The following is a 24,631-nucleotide window of genomic DNA, read 5'->3' as shown; positions in this document are numbered from 1 at the left end:
AGAAGGGAGCACTCCTGGCCGTGGCATGAATTATTCAGGCTGACACTTGAGCCAGCAGGCCATTCTGGTATCAGCAGAGCTAGTTGGGATAGAGACTCCCCCCACCTAAGAATTAGTCAGTCTCTTTCTCCTGAATTAGGGACGGTTGTTGGTTTGACTCTGAGGTTATATTTAACAGACCGACCAACAGATCAATACCACTTAAGGAGACGCGGTAGACCCTGCAGTGGCTTGGGTCTCGGGCAAGGACCATTGGTAAGGTCCAGGGCTTTTGATGCTGGGGCAGGGGCCTGGCCTCCGGTACCCCTTCTCTCTGTCTCCCCTATCCCCGCCGTCACTCCCAGGTATTGGCAGATGAGAACAGCCACTTGCACATACATGATTGAACATGTCTGTACAGATGTCCATGTGAACACACAGACTCATGCTCACTTGGGTGTGAATACACATACATCAGAAGTCTTGCACAAGCTTGTGCAGGGTTCTAGGCAGGCTCAGATGTGCCTCGTGCAAATACGTGCAGGCTCACACATGTGCACAGGTGACTGCATCTTGGTATGTGCCGTGGATTCATAAGCACACTCATACTTGAATATTCACACTTCTGAGCCGTGCAGTTCCTCGTTGCATTCTCGGAGGGGCGAGCTAAGAGACCCCTGCGTACGAGTACAGCACGTGCATCCAGAGATTGGCCGACACTCTTGACTCCATTCCTGCCCTCCACCAGGCCCTTGGTCTGTGGAGGTGACGGCTGTGGTGTCTTGTCACATACGGTCACAAATACTCAGACAGATGCGTTGGGGCTGGGCCCTCAGCTCCTGCACCACCCTCCCCCACCCCTGCCCTGGCCCATGTCAACTCCAAGCCCCACCTCTGACATCTCCCCCAGGGGAAGGCACGACTCTTCTTCACTATTGTGTTTCTAGTGGACTAGCACAAGACAGTGTACAGGAAGTGTTGCTAGATGGAAGAAGGAGTGAAAAGGTCTCCCATTGCATGGAGCCCCTGTAGCTTCTCACGTCTGAGGAATCACAGTCCAACTGTCAAGGCCAGAGCCCCGTCCCCAGTCTCCATGGTGGCTGGTTCCTGGTTGGCCAGTGGCCTCCTGGGAACGGGCTGCAGGGCAGTAGGCAGCCTTAAGTGGCGGGGGGTTGGAGGGAGGTGCTAGACACCTCAATCGGGGGAAAAGAGCCAAAGAGAACCTAGAATCACTTAGGTGCCAGAGCACAAGGCAGTGATCGTTTTATAAATGGGAAACAGAGGCCAGAGGGTCAGAGACTTGCCCCAAAGCCAGTGGCTGTCAGGGCTTTGCCTGGAACTGTGGCCCCAGGGTCTTTGCCCAGGGCTTTGTCCAAGGTAGTGGCTGCAGCTGTGAGGGTTCAGAGCCACAGGAAATCTCATCTGGACCCAGAAGCCGAGACCAGGAACAGATACTGGCGTGGGTCTGGTGTGACCTTGGCACTTTCTCCACCCTCCTGACGCTGTCGGCTTCTGCCTCTGGAAAGTAAGTGGGCTTCTCAATTCCTCTCCTTCCTAGTCCTCTCAGAGGATCAAGGGAATGGAAAGGGCTTCAAAACAAGAAAAGCCATGTCACCTGGCATCTAGGGACCTAGCACCTATCCTGCCAGGCTTTTACCATCTGATTGGCTGAGGCATTGCCCGTTTCTGGGACTAAATAGCTCCCATGTCTTTTGGCTGTGCTCCATCTTCTCCCCTCCCCAACACAGCAAATTCATGGTATATAGTAAAAGGAGTGAGTTGGCACTCGCTGTCTCGCCGTGTTCCTCTACCCAGCCTCCTTCCACCGCCCGTCTTTGTGCAGGTGTTCCCTTATCTGTCCAGCTTCCCCTGGAGTCAAGTCTGTGAGCCATTTTGGGGTATCTGTTCTCTGGAGAAACAGCCCTGTCCATCTTAGGGCTGTCAGTGTTCAGCATGAAGTAGGTGTTCAATAAATGTATGTCGAATTGCATGGGAGGCTGTGTGTCTATTCTCTGGGGAGTCCAGTGGAAGTATCTTTGCTCAGATTGCTTGTCCCGCGAGGGTGCTCTTTCCCCTGCACAGTTTCTCCAGTCCAGCACACTGCCCCCAGGGCTCAGCTTGAGTTCTGCCCCCTCCAGGAAGGCCTCATGGCTTCCTTCTCCCTCCTTTGGATTCCACTTAGTGATCAGAGGGCTAGAGCTCCCCTGAGCCCTTTGACTGTCGGCAACCGAGACTCAGGTCTGGTCTGATTCCCTGCGTTATCAGCACACAGCTCGGAGCTCAGCATGGAGGTGTCATCAGGGAACATTCATTGAATGAAATAATGATTTAAAAGTCTCTGGCTCGATCCTCCCCTCCCTGTGAGGCAGACGAGGTGAGGATTCCCCCATCTACAATTGACACCAGGACACAGCTGCCCAGAAAGGTGAAGTGCTTTTCCCTCAGGTTGCACAGCTGACTGGACCCGAGCCTGACGGGAGCTCAGGTTTCTTGCTCCTCTCCTTTGCCACAGCCCTCCATATCCCCGGCTCATTCTCTGGGGAGTGTGACTGGGTCCTGTCTCAGGGGAACCTCTGGGCAAAGAGCCCAGGCCCTCAGGGTTTCCCTAGGATTCAGCACGTGAGTCACCCCAGCCCCACCCAAACAAAGTTGTATTCCCCATGTCGGGTTGAAAGTCCCCCAGGTCGGCCACTCTGGACCCCAAGTTTTGAATTTATTATCCCATTGGACCCCCGAGCCCCTCTCAACCTTCCAAGGCTCTGTCCCCTCCCCTGCTCACCTTCACTAGGGCGCCTTTCTCCCCACAAAGGCCCTGCCCTCTGTAAACTCCACTGAGCCTTGGTAGGGATCCGGGTGAGGTTTGGGGACTTCCTGAGGTTACCCAGCAGGTAGCCCCTTCCCCATCCTCTTCCAGCTATATTTTGTTCATCAGAAGGGTCTGTGTTACTGAAATCCTTGGGCACCTCTTTCTTTCTAGCTGTTTCCCTGTCTGCAAGAAGGTGTGTATAAACACAGGATAGGACAGTCTTGGAAGGCTTTTGAGTGATGTGCCCCTTGGCCTTTTAGGGATGGGGGTCATGGAGGGGAAGGTAATAGTGATTTGCCCAAGTTGGTGCCCCTGCCTTGCCAATGCATGACCTTGAACTTGGCCCCATCCCGACTAGACAGTGTTGGGAGGATGGTCTGGGGTTCTCCTAAGTCTGATGCCGTAGCAGCCTGTGATCCAGGGTCCCTTTATCCCGGCACCTCCTTTTCCCTCCGCTCCTCCTTCCTCTAAGGCAAGCGGTGGAACAGCCAGGAGCAGCTGGGCTGGGCTGACATGATGGAGCTCGGTCATTAGACAGTGGGGGAGGCCCCAGGTTCTTTCCTCTTACGTAGCTTCTGCACTGGCAGGAGGGGAAAACTCCACTGCCGACTTTGCCGTTCCCATTTTTCACTCTCCCTTCCCCCTCCGCCATGAGACTCAGGAAAATCCATAGGCCCAAGATTCATTTTCTCCTTTGAGTCAGCAGAGGCCACAGTGCTTCTGAGGGGTGGACACTGGCTTTTCAATAACTCTCTGATATTTAATACCCTGCTCCTCCACTCTGTGGCCTTGGCCTCTGAGGAAAGGTGAGAGTATAAGCTGGTTGAGTCCTCTGAAAGTCATAGCGCTCCTGCCTCCAGATCAACCCAGCCTCAACCCCCCACCCCAGACTTCCAGGTCCTGGGGGAAAACCCGATTCCTTACTACCTGTACACAGTGCTTTACAGTTTTTAAGTGGTGCCACAGGCTGGGTTTGTTACACCCAGTTTAGAATTAGAAACAGATTTTTAGAAAAAGGAAGTGACTCTATCTAGCTTTTGGTCTTGGTCTGCTACTGGCTGGCTGTGTGACCGTCAGCAGGTCCCTGTCCCTTTCTGGGCTTCTGTTTCCTCACTCGTACTTCATGGTGGTTCAGCTGGTGGGTTGCCGCTGGGCCCTCTAGCTGTAAAGTTTCATGAATTGCTGCCCTGGTCTAGGTCTCCTTTCCTCGAGCTACTTTTTACCTCTATACTCCTGTTCTTGGGGGAAGCTAAAGGGCTGAGTAGACGGAGGTTCAAGGCCAGGCAGGAGCTGGCCGCAGTGTAGACTCATTTGGGTCAGGAGCAGGAGTGAGTGGGGGAAAGGAGAAAGAATAGTTGTACTGTTTTCCTCTCTTCTCCTGCCCTCCCCTCCCCTCCTTCCTTTCTTTTGAGGTAGAGGTCAGGGCAGACCAAGGGAAATAACTTGTTTAAATCTTAGTTTCCTGAAAACTCAGGGTCTCAGCAGCTGTAGATGCAGTTTCAGAAGGTGGGAGCAAAACCGTCTTCCTAAGCTGTGCCAGGGTCAGGCTCCTGAAAATGGAAATTAGTGGGCCCAGTTCTCCTGGCCTCACCATTGTTCTGTGTCATTTGGCAGACCAGGATTGATATCTCTTTTTGTTATATAAGAACATTGGGAGGGGTAAGAGCTATGCTTGAGGTCACCCCAGATTAAAGATGTGTATTTTCTGATTCCCAACTTGGTGCTCGTGTCATTGCCCTCCTCCAGGCAGGAAGCTGGGGACTGAGGGATGGGAATGGGAGAGGCAGGTGGGTTCCTGCTTAGACCTGGGAGTGACCTTAGTTTGCTTGACTTCCTTAGCATCTTCTTGGGTCCTCATGATCGTTCTCAGCTGTACCAAACCTCCTTCTAGAATTATGGAATCTTGGAATCAAAATATTGAATTCTAAGAACCACAAACTCGGAGAGCTATAGAACCATGGTCTGTTTGAATCAGAACATAAGACTCTACGGTGCTGGTAATATGAATGGTGGTGAATGAAGCACTTAGAGCCTGCTGTAGGTTGTTACACAAATGCCCTGTCCCTTCATTACTGTGTTCCGCGATCTGTCCGTGGTGCTGAACGCCTTCATTTTCCTGGCCACGGTCTGCCTCTGAATGGCTATTTCCCAAGGGTAGGAATCATGGAATCATCCCCATGTGTTTGAATTCAACCTCTTCCCTCCTCACTTTTCTCCTCCCCTCCCCTTCCTTCCCCTCTTCTCTCTTCTTCTCCCCTCCTCTCCCCTCCCCTTCTGTTCCCTCCTCTCTCTGGTCCTTCCCTCCCCTCTCGTGTAGCAACCCATGCGGGCCTCTTAGAGGAAGAGACCAGAAATGAGCCATCCCAGCGGAAGCCCTCTAGACCAGTCAGCTCCCAGATAATCTTCTAGCTGTCTCCAGGAGCCTGAGTGACCCCAGGTAAGACCAGGAGAACTCCCCATCTGACACAAGCCCAAATTGCTGACTCAGGATTGTGAACGGATAAAATGGTTCCAGTTTTAAGCCATTAAGCTACACAGTAGTACATAACTGATTCAGAGCCTTAGAATTAGAATTGCAGTATCTTAGTCGTGAATTCCATATACCCTGCCATCACAGTCTCATAGATCCTAGGGACCAGAAACTGGGAATCTTTGACACAGTAACTGAAGAATAGAAGGGGTCTGAGAACTTACCTTTTAACTCCCACATAGTGCTGCACTCTCCTTTAGTTCACAGACCAACTGACCTCACACTCACCCTCTTCCAAACCTGGAGCCCTCTCCCCTACCCCTCAGGGTCCCTTATTCTTCAGTGCTCTGTCCTTATGTCACACAGCCTTCTTGTTCAATAGCTATTTCTCCTTCTCCCTCAGCTGCCTTCTCAGTCCCTGTCTTATGCTTTAGGAAGCTTTCCCACGTCGATCTACTTGCTCTGGTCTCGGGAGCTAAATGTGGCCTCGGTGAAAATTTGTCTTGATACTTATCCCAGTTCCTGGCACAGCACTTGGCACAGAGGGGAGGTTAATGAACATATCTTGAAGAAAAACACCACCCCCACAAAACTCCCTTTTCCCTGCCCTGTCCCCTCATTCCGCTGTTCTGTGATCTGTCCGTGGTGCTGAACTTCTTTATCTTCCTGGCCGCTGTCTGCCTCTGAATGGCTGCTTCCCAAGGGCGGGAATCATGGAATCATTCCCAAGACCTCGAATTCCATCCCATCACACCCCCATCTCTCATATAGAAATCATTGGCCTGGACTATTTAAAAGCAAACTATATGGTGATGTATGCTAAGGAAGTTTAGGTTCAGCTGTATGCATCAGAATGCCCAAAATAACAATCTCTTAAATGATATAGAAATAGTTCTTTTTTTCTCCTAAAAAGTCCAGAAGTAGCAGTGCAGAGTCTGAATGGTGTCTCCACCGTCATGAGAAAGCAGCACTCCGGTCAGCCTCCCCCTCTGCCCTCCCCAGCACGTAGTCCTCATCCTTACGGTATAAAAAAGCTGCTAACGCACCAGCCAGCACATCAGGGAGCAGGTGGAGGCCAAGGAGAAATAAGGGTCCACCTTCCCTTTATGGGCACTTGCCACAATTTCATTCAACATTTCACTTACATGGCTACCTCTAGCTAGCTTCAAAGGGCCTGGGAAATAGTAGTCTTTTAAGTGGGAGGCAAGGTGCCAGCAAATCGTTGTGGTCCTTATTATTGCAGAAGAAGGCAAAATAGCTATTGAAAAAGGACGAGAACCTTTGACATTAGTAACGGAACAGCAGTGTTGATGGTGACCGTCCCTGTGATATACCAGTTGTGGTGTTGATGGTGACAGTGGGAAAGAACGGTGGTGGTGCTGATGTTGGTAGAGGGGGTGATAATGGCAACAGTGGTGACGATGATAAAGAAGGGCGAAGGTGAGCATGCTGATGATAAAGCTGACGGTCAATATACGCTCTGGGCCCGGTCACAGACTCACTTAAGCATCAGCCTGGACCGGGAGAATACCAGATGAACCCAGTGACTGTAAGGTGTCTGGAGCTGGGAGCCTGCTCTCAGCCACCAGGGAGTGATTTCTGGCATCCCTGATGCTTTGCCGTTCGTCAGCCACGAGCCTTTCATCTTCTTGAGTCCAAGGCACCCCCAGCAGAGCATAAATCAGATTCTCCCCGTTGAGGCTGAAAATAACTCTGGAATGAAAACTTAGGGCCTTAGGGAGATGAAGCAGGAAGGGCAATATTGGACTTTTTTTATTAGACAATAAACACCGATGGAATTTGTTGTTACAGTCAAGGAAAGCTTTGCTGTGAAATGCACAGAGAAACACATGGACACATCGCCTCAGAAACAGAGACAAATGGTTGCAAAGACATGCAGACAGAGTTACAAGTTTGCAGAAAGAAACAGGCCCACAGTTATGGAGACCCACAGGCACAGACACACTCAGTCTCACAAGGAAGCACCAGGGTAACCCTTCCCCCCAAACAGATGCAGGCCATCAGCCACTTCATTCCATAGGACAACTCCCATGTTATTCCTTGGAACCACACACTGAACGTACCAAAGAGCCAGAAATGACATTGGTAAGGGGTCTCAGAGCTCAGCAGCCGATCAGAGAAGCAGGCGGTCTGACTGTTGGTACCCCTCCCACCTGGAGGGAGATGGCACCAGTCACCATGGCTTGCCTCAGGACAGCCCAGGTTCTGCAGCTGAAGGGGAGCAGACGGGTGGGACCTGGGTAGGAGGGGCTGTGTCCTTCAGGATGTCTCCCCCAGGGGCCCAAGGACACACCTGGAAGCCATTAGCACAGGAGCCAGCAGGCTCTGGCTCCAGGTGAGAAGGCGTGATGAGAACATGTGCCATCCTCCTGCCTGCTGGAGCTGGCGCATGGAGGACACCGTGGCCTAAGTAGTTCCGGCATCACTCCCTTAGCACCCACCTAGGATGCAGAGGGAACCCCAGCGCAGGCCCTCGTGCTTTGGCTGGTTGGTGAACCCACCCCCAGGTCCCCTCCTGAATCTTGGACATCAGATTTCCGGATCTTCATAGTGACAGCCCTTTTCCCAGAAGGCTCCCTGTGACTCCTCTGCCCCCACTCCCTTCTCTGTGCTCCCGCTCAGAGCTCCTGTATGACATTGTCCTGACCTACCTATCCTTTCCATTGATCTGTGTTCTTTGTAAATGGCATCCCTGCCTGAGTCCTGTGACTGTGGCCCTCCTCTCTGCCCAGCTGGAGCAGCTTTATTTCACTGTGGTTTCAGTCCTTTCTTAGAGGTTGAAGATGTTTGGGTCCCACCTTGGGTCTCAGCCCACTCTGCTGGTAATCCTTGGCCATGGGACACATGACTGGCTCACTTCCCACCGCTGGAGTGCTGGAGCTCCCAGCACCTGGAGGAGTCCCCAGAGAGCCCTGCTCTTTGCAGGCAGGCCATCTACTGCCACCAGCCTAGGCCTCGAGAACTAGAGCTTCTCTGCCACCCAAGAGCCCCTCTCTCCTGCTAGCCTCATGTTGGCCATTTACCAGGATGATCTAGGGCTGGTTTCCCCCAGTGAGTCAGGTTCTAGGTCCCTAAATTTCCCCAACTGTGTTTCAAAACGGTAGAGAAAGCATCGGCCTCAGGTGGGGTTGGGGTATCTTACCCCAACTTAATAAGGGCGTGATCTCTCTGGGGATTGCTGAGCTCGGTCCTCTCTGGAAGGCCTGAGTGGGCGGGAAGACCCTACAGACTGGCCCCAACTTTGATTATTGGTTGCCCCACATGTTCCTGGACTTAGGACAGGACCCTCAGGACACATGGATAGACAGCAGCCTGGACGGTCAAGAAGCAGTTTCCTGTTGGGGCCACCCCAAACTCTGTGCCTCAGCAGCCCCCATGGTACCCCCAGGATAAAGAGTTCTCACCCACTCCTTAGTGTAGGGCCTGGCTGAGGCGGGGACTTCAGCTTGGCCCTGCCAGTGTGTCTCCAGCCCCGCCCTGGGGAAGGAAAAAAGAAGCCAGTTGGAAGTCTAGAAAAGGAAAGGCTAAAAAGGAGCCCACAATCAGCCCTAATGAGCCATTGGGAGAGAGAAAAAGAGGTCAGAGGACTGAGTCTACATCTAAAAGAAAGCTCCTGTGGCAGGCAGAGCCATGGCTTGTTGGTGCCCCCACACCACCTAGCACGGGGCCTGGCCCCACGCAGGCCCGTCAGACCCTGGCCCTTAGCCACCACCACCACAATCACCCTGCTGGGGGGGCTCTATATCTACCCATGGACTCTGTCCTGGTCCTCTCCTCTGGAAGAGGCCGCTGGCTAGAGGAACAGAAGGCAGGCAGACTTCACAGCATCCACTGCAGGCAGGGCACTGAGTGGAGAACTTTACATACATGATTGCATTTAATTCTCACAGGGGCCCTGAAATGGAGATACTTTGGCCCCATTTTTTGGTAAAGAAGTGGACACTCAGGTTAAGTAGTTGACCGAAGATCACACAGCTTAAAAGGGGCCAAGTGGAGAGTCCAGCTCAGGCTGTGTGCTCTGCAGCCTGTGCTCTTGTGGCTGTAAAATGAATGCTCGGAGGGCAGAGCCCTGGCCTGTGCCATCTCTGTGCCCCCACCTCTGTGCTCGGCCTGGGAAGGGCCAGGCATGTGGCAAGTGCTGAGAGGAGCTGTAGAACTCAACAGGCAGGACAGGCAGAACCAGGGAAGGACATAAAAAGGGAGGCAGATGGAGGGATGATGGAGGTGCTGCAGAGACAGAGAGACCGATCACTCCCAGCCCCTGAGACACCGTGCAGGAGGCCTCTGGAGGGGCTTTCCTGGGGCTGAGGACAATCTGGAATGAATGCAACCTGTGCCCGGCCCTGGGGGAGGCAGGGGAGGAAGGAGTGCGGGAATAGTGCATTTCTTCTCCCCTCTGCCATTCCTCCTACCCCTCTACCCGCCCCCGATGGCTGTAGAGGAAACAAAATGAAGAACCTTTAGCCCTTGCTGGAGCCAAGCCATCCCTGCTTAGCCTGGGCAGACCAGCTGGGCTAGGACCAGATGTGGTCCAGAGTGGGGTGGGGGGCTCTGAGAACGAGAGGACACAGTGGGCCTCAGGCAGGTCCACTGTGGGCACAGTGCTCCTCCACACAGCCTGGATCTTCTGGGAGGGGCCAAGTGTCCCTCACAAAGGAGAGAGGCAGCAGGATGGAGAGGGGCGGGGAGCCTTTTTTGGCCCTGCCCATGAGCACCCCAGTAGCAACCAGGGAGTGGGAGACACACATTTTGGGTCAGGCAGACTTCCCATAGCAGCTGGTTCAGTCTTCATAACCACCATCCTGAAAGGTAGTGATTTTCAGTCCTGATTTTAAAGATGAGGCAACTGAGGCACAGAGAGGGTAAGTCACTTGCTTAAGGTCACAAAGTGAGTAGGAGGACAGCTGGGATTCCTGCCCTGGGTGTTTGGCTCCAGGCCTGTTCTTAATCATTGTGATCTCCTGAGAGAAGCAGCAAGAAGCTTGCCAGTCTGCACCCACCAGCAATTAGGGGCCCATTGGTATTGTGAAAAATGTCAGTGGAGTGTGTCTGATTAGGCTCATCAGTGCCCAGCATGGGACACATGTGTTTTTTAAGATGGATCACCATTATCCTTGGCTGAAGAATTGCGTGGGGTTTTCTAATTACAAATTATTCCTGCTGGATTTCATTATGTTCCCTCTTGTACTGGCTTTCTGTGTTCTCAATAATCTTACAAAACTTTGAAAATCATAGTCGGCCAAGCTTATTTTCTCGGTCTTAAAATATACAGCTTTGATTAAGATACAATGTTGTTATATTTTTAACAAGTGAATGTTTGACGCAAGATTAAAAGGAGACAGCAATTATTTGAATTTCACCACTTTACGCTTACAATGAGTCAGAAGAGCAGGATGGAAATTTACCTTCCTATGGAAAACCTTCCTTCAATCAGAAACCAAATTTCCTGCGGTCGAGGGAGGTTCTCATTAAGTGTTTTGAACTGTTTTTAACCAACAGCCAACCGTTGTAGGCAAGTAGCCTAGGTTAATTTGATCATTTCTAAGTGAGACCTTTCAGAGAGGACTGAAAATTCTTCAGATTTAACAGCACTAACAAACACAGCAGAATAACATTGATTTATATCAATAAAACATGTAGAAGAAGAAAATGTAGCGATCACCAGGACCCACCATAGATTTATTTAAAGGAAGTCAGGCTAACCTCCCCGCTCTTCTCCTTTGGGAGAACCGAGTAACAGATCAGGGGTCTGTCAGAGTCCTGAGAATCTTGACTTTGAAAAGGCATTTGGAATATCTTCCAAGGTGTTTTTATAGTAAGGTGAGGGGCAGAATCAAGCAGGAATAGTCCAGGGGAGTCCCTGGCTGCCTGGACTACCGGTGGAGAATTGATAAGTGCATCAATGGCAGCCTGGGGGGCAGACTCGAGCTCTGCTTGGGGCTGAGCAAGTCAGTCCTCCTGCTGACTTGCTCAGTCTGACGGGTTTTTGAAGGATTTGGATGAGGCCGAATAAAACATTTGTATTAAAATCTATAGGCAAGAGAGTGACTATATCAGATGGCAGAACTGGGTTTCAAAATGCTCTGGATTGACTTGACCTATAGGTGTCAACCATAGGTTCAAGTTCGTGGAGGTAAATGTCAAGTCCTTAGCAGGGCTCAAAGGTTGGGGTGGGGAGAGGGGAAGGAATTACTGAGCATATACTGTATATCATACCCTTTGCATATGATAGCTCATTGAATTATGAAAACTCTTAGAGGAGGGTGGTGGTCTCATTTTATAGGGGAAGAGACTGAGGTCCTGAAAAGCTAAGCATTTGCTCAAGGTCACAAGTAGTAAGAGGGAGAACTGAGATCAAAACTGGTCAGACTCAGAGGTCCACCTTCTCACAAATATGACAGGGAGGAGACAGGGAGGAGACAGAGCTGAACAGTAGTTTATATAAAAAGAAAATAGAAACACATATTTATGTGATGTTAGTCCCAAATTCTAACGCTGAGGCTTTTCTGAGCCTCTCCTTTGGGACCATCCTTCCACGAGGCTCGGGGGTGCAGAGATGAAAACAGCACATGAGGAAGCTGAGCAGCTCTGGTCTGGGGAGAGAAACTGACACAACAGGCTTTGACAGGGCGTACCACCTAGTGGCATGGGAGCCCAGGGAAAACCGGGGCCTCCTGCTTTGGGGAGTCCCAGCAAACTACACATAGGAGGCAGTGTCTGGCCCGAGGCCTGAGGACGGCTGGCTTGCCTGGGAGCCCAGGGAACACAGAGGTTGAGGGTCTAGGGGAAGCCCCAGCCTGAGCACTTCATTTCTGCCTCTCAGTACTGAGCTCCATTATAAGTCCCAGAAGCGTCCAGGCTGAGGGGATGGAGAGGTTTGACAACTCCCTACTCCCAGCCCCCAGTCGGGAAATGGAAGAAGACCACAGGAGGAGAGTGGGAGTTCTGAAAGGCTTCTGGGGCTGGAATCAGGGGCATGCCTCCGGGAATGCTGGGAGGTTCCGGGACCACAGGCTCCAAGATGCCCATTACTTTATAACCCCCGGCAGCGTCCCGCAGCTGTTCCTTCAAATGAGAAGGGCCAGAGGCTGGTGTTCAGAGGCAGTGAACACGCAAAGAACAGATGTCTTGGGAGTCATTTGGAGGAGGAAAGGAGGGCAGCCCATGTCCTTGGCCCGTAGGGGAGACAGTGCAATGAACATGTACAAAGGTCTCTGAAGTGGGGGACAAAACCAGGTGGGCTGGAGACGGAGAAGGGACCGCTGCCAGATATAATTGGTGAGGTCTGCAAAGGGCAGGTCACGCTGGTTCAAGATTTTCACCTTTATTCCAATGGCAAGGAGAAGCCACTGAAGGCCTGTGGGGACAGAGCCCCAGAAAGCAGTTTCCAGGCTCTCGGCCTCATGTGGAGAGGTGCTGGCTCAGGTAGTGGATGGCCGTCAGCTGTGGCTGGTTGGCCATCAGCTGTAGCCATTAAGCCATTGGTCACTGATATAACTGCCGTGGCTATGGAGGGGAGCCGAGGAGAGTGAAGGAGGAGACTGAAGGAGAGTGAAGGAGAGTCGAGGAGAGTTGGTCGGTTGGCAGCAAAGCGGACAGCAGGTCGCACGTCGTGTAAACCCAGCCTCCAGTGAGACCATAGTGGTATGACTTCCCTACCTATGGCCCCCTGGGTGTTCCTTTTTGGCCTCACCATGTCCTGCGTTCTTATGTGGGGAGCGGGAGCTGAGACCCTGCAGGACGCCCCGCACGACAAATGGCGTAGCGAGCAGGGTCCCCCGCAGGACAAGGCCTTTAAGCAGAGAGGTGACAATTGTATTTGCATTTTGGAAAGATCACCATCACTGCATGATTGGAGGAGGCTGAGTGTAAGAAGACAAATGAGACGCTTGGAGGAGTACAGGTGGAGGACGCTGGTGCTTGGGCTGGGTGGTGGTGTGGAGGTGGGGAGAAATGGTAGGTTTGTCATTCGGGGCCTGGTGACAGGCCGGGTACACGGCGAGTGGGAGGGATGGCTCCTGAGTGTCTGGCTTATGGATGATGGGACCATTCACTGAGAGTGGGTAGACCAGGTGCAGGGTGGACAGAGAGGGTGAACTTGGCCTTGGTCCTGATGAGTTAGAGATGCGGAGATATCCAGGTGGTAATTGAAACTGCCTGCTTAGTCAGGGTCCCACGGGCCCATTGTCTGCTATGGAAAGCAGTTCCTGACCTCCCACCCTGCTCCAAGGCTGCCTCAGGGCTGCCTCTGGGCTCCCATAGCTCCCCCATTGCAGTGTGTGGGCAATGTCTGCCTCTCCCCTTAGAGGGCGAGCTCCTTGAGGACGGGACCACATGCATCTCTGCACTCTTAGAACCCAGCACCGGTCCTGGCACAGAGGAGGAACTGGTGGCAGTTTGGTCACTGATGCATGAACCAGCTCTCAGTGGAGTGGACTGCCATAGAAAGGAATGAGCTTCCTGCCCCAGAAGGCACGTGAGCAGGGACCCTATGCCCTGTTGGGGAGTAGAGGAAATTCCTAGTAGATGTCCTCTGGGGACCCTCTCAGCCCTGGACTCTAGCTTTCCAGGACCTGAGTCACCTCCCCTAGGGAGAAGGAAGTGTCCTTTCCTCTTATCCCTGAGGGCAGGCTTTGGGCTGGGACTCTCTGTGGCCTCCTGAGAGGTTTATGGAGGCTGCGCTGACCTCAGCAGAGGGCCCCTCCCCCATGAGCCTCTCGGCCCTGGAGCTGCCACCCAAGCGTAGACGCCTTGCTAGAGTTTAGCAGAAGCTGCTGAGGTAGCTTTGGCTTGAGCTACTAGGGCTGGCGGCCTGCCCTGCCCAGCCTCCTCGACCTCGGCCTTGGCCTGGGCCCTCCTTCCCCCCCCCCCCCAAGCCGCCTCCACTCTGCCCCGCTGCATACCGTACTGCAGCAGCTTGGCCACTGCAGGAGCCAAAGCGAACCTCTGCCTGGAGTTTCTGAGGGCTTGGCAACAAGAGGGTGTACCTGGAAGGAGGAGGAGAGGGAGCAGATTGGTGAAGATGCTGGGAAGCGAAAGGAAACAGGAGGAGCTGGGAAGGGGCTAAGGAGACCCAGAATGTCCCCACTGGGTTGGAAGACCTTCACGATGATCTAGCGGCCTCACTTTGTCCAGGAAGCAACTGAGAAGCGGGTTGGGGGACTTGCCAGAGGAGGCAAGGCCACAAGCAAAGCTTCTTGTGCTTGAGGAGGTGGGGGAGGGGAGGGAGCATGGGCCCTGCAGGCCGGGGCGGCCATGACAGTGCCTGCCCCGCTGGGAGGAAGGGGTGGGCAGCTGTAGGGGTCCTGCAGAAGGCTCTGCAGTCCAGGATGGCTGAGACTGATGTCTTCTTATATGAATCAGCCCCTACTCTCTCTCCCTTTGTCTCCCCATCACACTGGGAGCTCCTGTAAACTAGGGACTGCCTCTTCCATCTGATTGAGACATTCATAAGGCAGGGAATAGCCTAGAGTCGTCCTGAGATTGAGGACTGGCTCCCCCGCCAGACTGGGGCCCAGACAGGACCAAATGCGCTGCTTATCCATGACACTTATCGTGGGGGCAGTGCAGGGCGGAGAGGGGCCTGGGGGCTTGCAACTCAGACAAAGAGATGCAGAAGGCACCTCAGAGGGGCCTTGGTGTCACGTGATTGAGCAGCCCTGCCTCCATCACAAAGGGCAAGGTAAAACTTGAAGCCTGGGAAATAAGAGATAAAACTGGCAGAGAAGAGAATTCCAGCCTCTGGAGCAGAACCCACAGTGTCGCAGGGCCTGGTAACATCCACATTGTTACAAGAGATGGGCATGCTGGGTTGTTCCCACCCTGGCTCAGAGTGTTCTGCCTGAGATAAGTGTGACTGTGATCCATGCCAGCTATGCCAGCTCTGGCAGCAGACACTGCAAGGGACTGCCAGGCTGCCCCAGAAAACTCAGAACTACCTCGGCTTCCAAACCACTCTAGGACCTGACTGTAGGTGTTTGAAAGGACCAAGACATGGCACTACCATTTCTTTGCTAATATTTTTATGCTTAGTTTTAAAATACAACTGGTTTTACTTTTTTTCAGAGTGTGCTCACTATAGAAAATTTGAAAATTAGAAGTTGAAAGAAAAATAAATACACCCATAATCCCACAATCCAGAGACTTTTTTGATGAATTTCCTTCTAGTCTTTTTTTCTATGCATATTTTCTCCATAATTGTATTAATAAGCTATAATCTTTAAAACTGTTTTACTTTATTTTTTCTTATGATTATCAAGGTAAAACATGCTCTTTGTTTTTAAAAAAGTAAAGGAAAGTACAGAAAAACATTAAGAAGCTGAAAACAATTACTCGTAATCCCACTATCCCATCAACCATTGTGTGAAGACATTGGAATATGTATTTCTAGTTATTTTCCGGTGCCCTACAGGTTTTTTTTTTTTAAAAAACATGTTAAGAACCATAAGTACAAGTGCTCTGTGTTTACAATTTAGGAGAAAGCATAACACATTTATAACAACAACAACAAAAACCCTCCTGTATTCGAATCCTGGCTCCATCACTTACTTTGGGAAAGTTACTCCACCACTAAAACCTCAATTTCTTCAGCTATGAAATGGGATTAACCATTATATAGTTAGAGAGTTGCTTTGCAGATTTGGGTGTATGAAACTCCTGGCCATGCACCCAGAACTTAGTGAGTCCTCACTGAAGGTGCAATGGAGAGTTGTCACGTGTTTTGCTGCTCAATACTTATCCCTTGCTTTGTATTTTGAGTGAATCTCCCACTCAAAACTAAGAAACTATGGCCCCCCTTCCATTTCAAAGCCAAAGGGGGTCAGATACACTCCCACTGCCACCACTTGGCAATTTGGCCCGCTGTACCTGGCTCAGGACTTCCAAGTGACCATTAGTGAGGCTAGAGGGAAGATTTGTTAGGATTCATTTACGTTTCTGTCACGAGTAGTGCCACCTCTGGGTGTACAATGCGGTGACGTTCAAAGGCTGTACTGGTGGAGCCACTGGGACCCGCTTTTCCTATAGTATGACCTTGGCTCTCAATCCGGCTGCCCACCCATTTCGTTCTCCAGCTTTCTTATCCATTCTGAGCTGCTCACCGGAACGGCCAATAGTCTTTTTTCTGTTTTACTTAGTCTGAGTTTCTATTGCTTAGGTTAGTCCCTAAATCTTTTCAACAGTAGAATAAATTTCAGGCACTAGCTTCAATTCCCAGCCAAAGTTTTCATGCGGACAAGTACTGGATGTGCTAGAAGGATTGTGCTTAATGCTGGCCTTTTGGACAAAGAACAAGGCGACCCTAGATGTGTGTCTCACTGCTCAGCCCAGAGCCTACCTAGAGAGAGGAGGTACTCAGAATTGCTGCAGAAGAGAAGGAAGGGAGAGAGCAGGCAAGGAAGGGATTTCCACCTGCTCACTTCCTGCAGGCAGCTTGTGTGAGGTCTATTTGAACTCCTAAGGCTCCTGGGGCCTCCATGTGATGAATCCTGTGACGTGAGCAGCCTGAAACCGTCGCAGCTCATATTCTTCCCCTCCCGTATCTTTACGTGCTCTTGTTTCCCAGAGGGTGGCATGGCCCAAGGTAAAAACCCTGGGTGTCTCCCAAGTCCCTTCCAGTCTACCTCGTAAATATTCGATCCATGCTTTGCCTCCATCCCCAGGACACGAGCTCAGCCCATCACTATCTCTCATCTACCAGAATTTGCTCATGGGGACCTTGCTTGCCACAGGACTAGTCTTCAGGAGGCCAGTTAAGTGGCAGAACAGGCCCGAGAGGCCAGCTTACCTTTGAGCAGCAAGATGGCTTGCCTGACTATCTCAGTCCTAAGGCAAGGGGCTGTGGGCAGGCCCAGCCAACAAATGGAACTCCAGAGACACCAGCCAGACCTGAATCCCACCCAGAGCCAAGCTGGGACTGTCCAGCATGGCAAGGGGAAATATTTGTGTGTCCTTCTAGAACTCCGGGAGGCCAGGGCCTGAGTCTACTTCGTCTCTGTTTGCCCCACTCCCACTCGACCCCAGTTCCAGTGCAAGGTCTGCCCTGCTGTCTATGCTCAGGAAGTGTGGATTAATGAGAGACTCTGGGATCATTGCCTCAGGCCTTTCTTGGCATGCCATCAAAAGTGAGACCTAGACCCTGCTACCTCTCCTGCCTCATAGCCTTCGTTCTTACCTTGCACTCCAGGCTCCATCAACACCAACTCCTTCCCGGAATGTGTGCCAAACTTTTGTCATTGCCACACCTTTGGACATGCTGTTCCCGTTGCCCAAGGTCCTCTCTCAACCACGTCAGCCCAATGAACTCCCACTAATCCATCCTTCCTTTAAGGCTTAGTGCAAATACTGCCACTCTGGGAAGGCTTCAGGAACTGGCTCCCGGAGGCTCCTTCATTATGCCACGTCTGGGCCTGCCCCTGCAGGCTTGTTATACCACTTGGCACAGTGTTGTGGTATCCCCCCCAACCCTCCAGGCAGCAGTTCTGAGGGAACTGGGTCTGTTTCTCTCTGTACCTCTAGTGCCTAGCCAGAACCTAGCACAAAGGGCAAACCAGGACTTTTCTCTCTCTGTCCACCCCCACCCCTTGGAGACAGGAGATGCGGCTAGAGAGTTTGCAGGGCCTTGAATGCCAGTCTAAGGAGAGAGGCTTGGCCAGATTTTAACTGTTGAATGATCCTGGTGGCTGGCCCCCTTCGTTTGTCGAAAGAAGAGTGATTTAATTTGGTCCTCTCCGAGCCCAGAGAACACGGGCTTGGAGTTTTCAACACGAAGGTGGAAGTTGGGCCTTTGCCTGGAGTCACTTCTGTCCCCTCCCCTGGTCTCCCTTTCCCCTTCTGTATTCACTCCCAAGTCCTGATGTCTCTCTCTAAAGGCCTGGGATCTGGGATCCATGCCCACTATTCAAGGGCCTTGTCCAAACCTCAACCCCGTTATGTAAGTGAATTATCCACTGTTCCCAACCAGTGCCAGCCAGATCTCCTCCCTCTAATTGATTTAATCTTCTCATACCAGAGAGCTGGGCGGGGTTAGGGAGACAGGTTGATCAGAAGCCAACACATCAGTGACGTAGGCTCATTAATTACAGAGAATCTAGGTCATGGATTGGCTCTGAGTGGCTCTAAATCTCCCCCTCCCCAACCATTTGTGTCTCTGAAAGAACATTTTCAGCTCCTCCTCATTCTTCAAACCCCAGTTCTACATGGAGAGAAAGTTGAGGGTCCCATAAGACTCTATTTGTCTCTCAAATCTCCCCACACCCTCAGCGCTGGACAGAAATTCCTGGCATTCTGAGCCAAGCACAGGGCACAGCTAAACCTAATTTGTTGACAAAGAGATGAACAGATGATTTAATTTTGGGGTGGGAAGAGACCTCAGAGTTGCCTTTATTTACTTTCCATACCAAGCAAGTCCCCACTTTGCAGCTTCTCTGATGGAGGATGTCCAGATCCTATGTATGTACCCCCAGTGATGCAGGGGGTCACTCTCCTCAGATAGTCCTCCGTTTGTGTTATAACCTTTCTCACAAGGGTCTAGGACATCAGCCGTGTGCCTTCCGTTGGGACCCAGATTTGCCTCTGGAAAGCTAGCCAGATCCCGAAATAGTGATTATCACCCCTGACTTGGCTCTTCTCCAGGCTGAACACCAGGGTATTTCCACCAGTTAGTTCACTTGGTAGACTTCACAGATTCCTCCTCACGGTATCTCTTATGTGGCTAAGCCACAGATGTCATCATCCAAGACACACAGACCATAACACAGGCTCCAGGACAGTGGGACAGTGTGAACAGCTCAGGTCAGCCAAGGAGGACCTTGGCTTTTCGGATCTTTTTTTTTGGGATCTTTGGATCTTGATATTAGACTTCCATTGATACAGCCCAAAATTGCCTGAAATCTTTTGGGGCCTTGCCACATTTTTGACTCAGCTTAAACATAGAGTCAGGGAACCCCATAGTCATTTTTCTGACATTAGCCATGGAAATGATCTATGTGATATTAGGAACATTTCCATGTTTCTTTCCCATAATTCCTCTTTTCATCTACCCCTACATTTATCTTTCCATACAATCAAGCAATTATCCATCCACTCATTCATCCCCAACAACTATCTAATTATATATTAATCTCTCAGTTTATCAATTCCACTGTCCACTTCCACATCCTTCTATTCAGCTGTTCATAGATTCACTCATGCGCTCCTTCACCTGTCCATTTACCCACCTATCAACCAGCCCATTTACCCATTTATCCGTTTTCTATCCATCTAGCTGATCATACACTTATCTATCCATTCATCCGCTCACCCACCATACACTCGTATATCCATTCACCAATCCACACATCCAACCCTTCATCTACTCTCTCTCCCAGTCACACATACATCTGTATTCATCATGCACCCATCCATCCATCCATTTAATACTTATTGAGGTTCTACTACATTTCAAATCTTGTGTTGAGCATTCTGAGTGATTCAAAGCTGAATAAAATACAAGCCCACCCCACCCCCCCTTCTTCAGGGAGGGGATGGGAGCCAATAAGGCAGATGATGCTGAGTACTATAAAACAGAAACAAAGAAAATGCTTTGGGAAGAGGGAGAAATTACATCTGGATAAGGTTATGGATGCCTTCCCTCCAGACGAGACTTTTGGTTTGGGCCTTCATGGAACAGCATTATTTGGATGTACATAGATGCATTAGAAGTAATTCCAAGTACAAGAAGTATTACATCAAAGATATAGAGAAAAGAATTCATATATCCTTCTTCATATCCTCTCCAAAGTGCATAGTACAGAGCTGGGCACACTTCAGTAACCTAATATATACTTGATGATTGATATTTTCCCTTCTCTTCTCTGACAGAGGCACCCCTCAACACTTGATTGGGATGAGTTCACTCTTTCACTTTAAGAAGATTCTACTGGATGGCCTGAGATAAGTCACAGAACCTTTCTGGACTTTTTGGAGTTTGAGGTTGTATCTCTGTTTCTATCAGGTGGTTCTTTCCCCCAGTTGTAATTATTTCTCTTATGCTCTCTGCTTTTTTTGTGTTGGCACAGGTGAATTCAATCCCAAGTATCTTCAGCTTCCTCAGCCCCATACCCAGGCAACAAAGTCTGTAATGTGGATGAAGGGGGAAGTTCTGTGCAAGTGAATTAGCATTGAAGTAAAAGCCAGGAGCCATGAATTTAAACCCAGCTTTGCCATGAGCTTGCTGTGTGACCTCGGGCAAGTCTCTTTCCCTCTCTGTTTTAAAAGTTCCCATCCTCGCCACAGAATCTTAGCACTGAATATAGCATTTGAGATTGTCTAGTCCAACGTCCTCATCTGACAAATGGAAAATTGACTCTAAAAGGACATATGGCTTGCTCTAGATCATATCTAGATTAGTGACAAAGCCAGAGCTAAACTTCAAATTTCCTGACTTTCGATTCATGGTTTTCTTTATCCAACTACCACGTTTAAGACTTCATTCACAGCCCCTGTTTTTCTCGGGAAGAGTTTTCTCTCCCACCTCCATTCCCCAGGAAGAAACATGAATCTTCCAAGCGTTCTGGCCCTGTTTTACTGATTCATGCCTGGGTGGGGGCTGGGCAGGCAGTATTTAAGAGAAAGTATTCCCAGCCTGACGGAGTTAATTATGTTCATCAGGAAGAGAGAAGAGAACAGAACAAGGCGCTCTGGTTATCTACGGGTCTTTAATCAAATTGAGAAACGAGGAAATCCATCACCCAGAGGCTAAGAGATTTGGAGAGCTTGGCTTCCGCTGGCTCCAGAGTCCTGTAATGGGTTGGGCGCTGTCCAAGGTGCTGACATCTTCACTTACTGCTCCGAGTTGCTGGGAGGAGCTGGGAGGGGCCCACTGGGCAGAGAGATGGCAGCTTTTAGTAGATGGCCCAGGACAGAGCAGGAAAGGGTCTGGACACGTTGGAGAGAAGCTTGAGTTCCTACCCTGCCTCCGGAATCGTCCCTTTTCCATTTATTTGTCTATCTGCTTTAGGGAAAAGATCCCTTCTTATGGCCAGAGTCCTGGGCTGGGAATTGAATGAATAAAAAAGAGAGGAGAAAGCCCTAGACCCATTTGCTCTCAAGGAGACAGCCCCCAGTATGAGGGGGGAAGCCCAGTCCTTGGCCTTAGGAAATTCCTCCTTTTAAGGGGAGATGTAGCTTCTGCTTTTATAAAATCCTCAGTGCAATGGCAGAAACACAAACTTGCCTTTGAGAATTTATTAATCTGGTGGAGGAACATCATTCTATCTTTAACTCTAACTCAAGTATGATATAAGAGAGTCATGGCTCATGTCTACATGGAGTCTCCAGTGTGATGGGGAAGACATGGTCTTCCTCTGGAAAACTCTCAGTCTGGTTGAAGAGACATGCTCCTGATTTAGAAGGAAACCTCAATTATAATCAGGGATACAGCATGGACAGATAAGTTAAAATGTTCACAATAATCAACCAAAAAGCTCAGATCTTCACACATGTGAGGATATCAATGCTAGACATCAACCAAGGAAGTATTCCTGGTAGAGGTGAGTTAGGGTTGAGCTTAAACAAAAGCAAGGGACTTGGGTCCCTAGATCTTAAGCCCCCTGAGAATCATGACTATGTCTTCTCATCCTCTTATATCCCCTTTGTAATAAGCACAAGCCTGGACATAGAGAAGGCTCTTGTTTAATGAACAATCACCAGCAGATAGAGAGTGAATGTACCTATCTGGTGAGTTGGAAGACAGCAGAGTGGAGTTGGGGTGCAGATCAGGGAAGGGTTGGTTGGAACGGAGAGCCTGAGGCTGGTATGGGGGGATGGCAGTGGAGTGATAAGAGGGATAGAGGGAGTAGCCCTATGTGTTTGCAGGCCACTGAAGCACGGCATTTAGAGTGACTTCCTCATGTTTCTGGAGCTGGTGAGAGACACTTTATTGAATCTTAGATTGTTAAAGCGAGAGACTATTAAATTACAAGATCATAGACTGCTCAGCTTCTAGAGCCACACAATCATGGAAAATTAGAGTATTAAAATCATAACATCTTAGCAGGGCAGAATCACAGTGTGTTGAAATTATAGAACTGTAGAATATTAGAGCCAAAGAGCCAAAAATTCATATGAAAGAATCTTAAAATGCAAGAATTTCAGTGTCAAGGGGGAGAAGAAACGATCATTTATCAATTCCCTCTATTTGTATCAGTTAAAGTGCTGGGAGTATTCTAGTATATTATCCGATTTAATTCCTACCACAAATTTTAAGCCATTCGGTCCCATCCCTAGTCAATGCAGTACTTTTGACAAAGGTTTATCAAACACAGGCTTCCATAAGCTTTTTGACAGGGGAGTCATTACCTCTGTGCATAATTCCACCCCTGCTGAACAACAGCTGGAAAGTTCTACCTTATATAAACTGCACTCTATCTCCTTGTAGTGTCCCCCACTGGTCCAGTTCATGTCCTATGAGCTCCACTGAGTATATCTCACCTCCTACTCACACGGCAGCCTTTCAGATGGCTAAAGACAGTCCTTATTTCTTTCTTCTCTAGGATAAGCTGGTTTGCTCATCATGTAGCTAGACATGGGATAGCAAATCAAAGAATCTTTGAGATGGAAAGGCCGTTAGAGGTCATGTTGCCCAGAGACTTTCTTTTATCACCAGGCAGTATAGCATTATGTTCAGAAGCCTGGGTTTTAGAGAGAGAGAGAGATGAGCCTGAATTCAGAATCCAGTGATATAACACTAAATGGCTGTGTAACCTTGGGCAAATTACTTAATATCTCTGGGCCTTAGTCTCTTTATCCCTAAAACAAAGAGAGTAAAAATATTGGCATAGCAGATTTGATGTGAGGATTGGATGAGATAATGGAAGGGATGATCTTACCAAAATGTTTGGCACATAGTAAGCAGTTGATAAGTATTAGCTGTAATTATTAGAGGCCCAGAGGAGCAGGGACTTGCTCAAGATCAGAGAGCAACTCAGAAGCAGAGCTGGGGTTAGACCAAGGACTCCTGCCTCCGATCCCAGTGCCCTTTCCTGTTCTGCATTTCCACACTATCTTCCTCAGGAAAAGGTGATAACCCCAAAGGGAACTAGCCAATTTTGCTTACTGAATCAGTTAGAATGCAAGTAAGAGAAAACCTGGTTTAGAGGGGCTTAAACCTTTTGTTTCTTTAACAAGGAGGCTAGAGAAAGGTGGAGCCAGGGTTGGTCTAGTGATTCAACCATGTTCTTGATGTCCCAGACTTTCCCCATTCTAAGGCTGAGTGAGACTCCCTTGTGGTCACTAAATGGCTCATGTGGCACCAAGCACGATGTTCTCCCAAGTAGGAAGAAAGGGCATGGGAACAAATAGTGTCTCCTTCCCTCATGCCTCGCTTTTATCCAGGAGAGGAGCTTTCCAAGTAGACCATCCCCATTATTTCATTGACCAAAATGGGGTCCCATGTCTACTCTTCGGCCATTCAGTGGCAAAGGAGAAGGCATTGCATAAATGCCTCTATTGTCCCTGTTGCTAGTTCAATGAAGAAGAGGGGATTTGCTGTGGAAAGGCATATTCATCTCTCCTTTTCACCTCTTCCAGGGAGCCTTCCCTGATTTCCACCCCTTAGTCCAGCACACCTTCTTCTACCATGTAATTCAGCATTGCCCAATTCAAGTCATAGTCTACTTTGCCAAGTTCTCTCATCTTTTCACGTCCAAATCTTGTCTTCCCAGCCAGTCTGTGAACATTGGGAGAATCATAGCAGCTACTAATGAATAAGTACCTACTGAGTGGCAGGCACTGTTTTGGGCACTTGTGGAAGCCAGCTTCCAATGGCTCCCAGTGATCCACACCTCCTGGTATCCACACCCTTTTCTACTACCCTCCCACACATTTTACCAGGGTTAGTCTGTGTGACCAGTGGAATATGGCAAAAGTTATAGTATGCCACTTCCAAGATATGTAGCTTCCATCTGGGTAGCACACGTTCTCTTTCTTGGATCATTCATTCTAGGGGAAGTTCAGCAACATGTCCTAAGTAGCCGTGTGGAGAGTCTTGCGTAGAAAGAAACCGAAACCTCTGACTTACTGCCAGCAAAGAATGGAGGCCTGACAACAACCAGAATGTGAGCCCGGAAGTGGATCCTTCTGCCCCAGTTGAGCTTTCTGATGACTGTAGCCCTGAATGACACTTGACTGCAACCTCAAGAGAAATCCTGAAGTAGAATCTCCTAGTTAGTACACTTCTGGGTTCTTTTTTGTTGTTGTTCTTTTTTTTCTCTCCCCGCAACCTCCCTCTGGTTCAAGCTGTTGTTTCTCAGTCTAGTTGTGTAGGACGCAGCTCCTGGGGCCCATGCTGATGTTATGAGCTTTGCTCTCCCCCGGCT

The 24,631-nt window shown here is 49.9% G+C and overlaps 1 long non-coding RNA gene across 1 annotated transcript; it reads left to right on the top strand.

The window, feature by feature from the left end:
* On the top strand, positions 1 to 21,532 carry LOC308503883. The gene is made up of 4 exons (XR_013994242.1): positions 1 to 1,504; positions 5,103 to 5,222; positions 20,136 to 20,246; positions 20,333 to 21,532. It is a non-coding gene; the product is annotated as an uncharacterized lncRNA (long non-coding RNA).
* Positions 21,533 to 24,631: the final 3,099 nt, after the last annotated feature.

Source organism: Rhinolophus hipposideros (genome assembly GCF_964194185.1).
Source record: "Rhinolophus hipposideros genome assembly, chromosome: 10".
In the NCBI taxonomy this organism is placed as follows: Eukaryota; Metazoa; Chordata; class Mammalia; order Chiroptera; family Rhinolophidae; genus Rhinolophus; species Rhinolophus hipposideros.
Note: the sequence above shows the minus strand (reverse complement) of the source record. Positions and strands in the feature narration are given on the sequence as shown.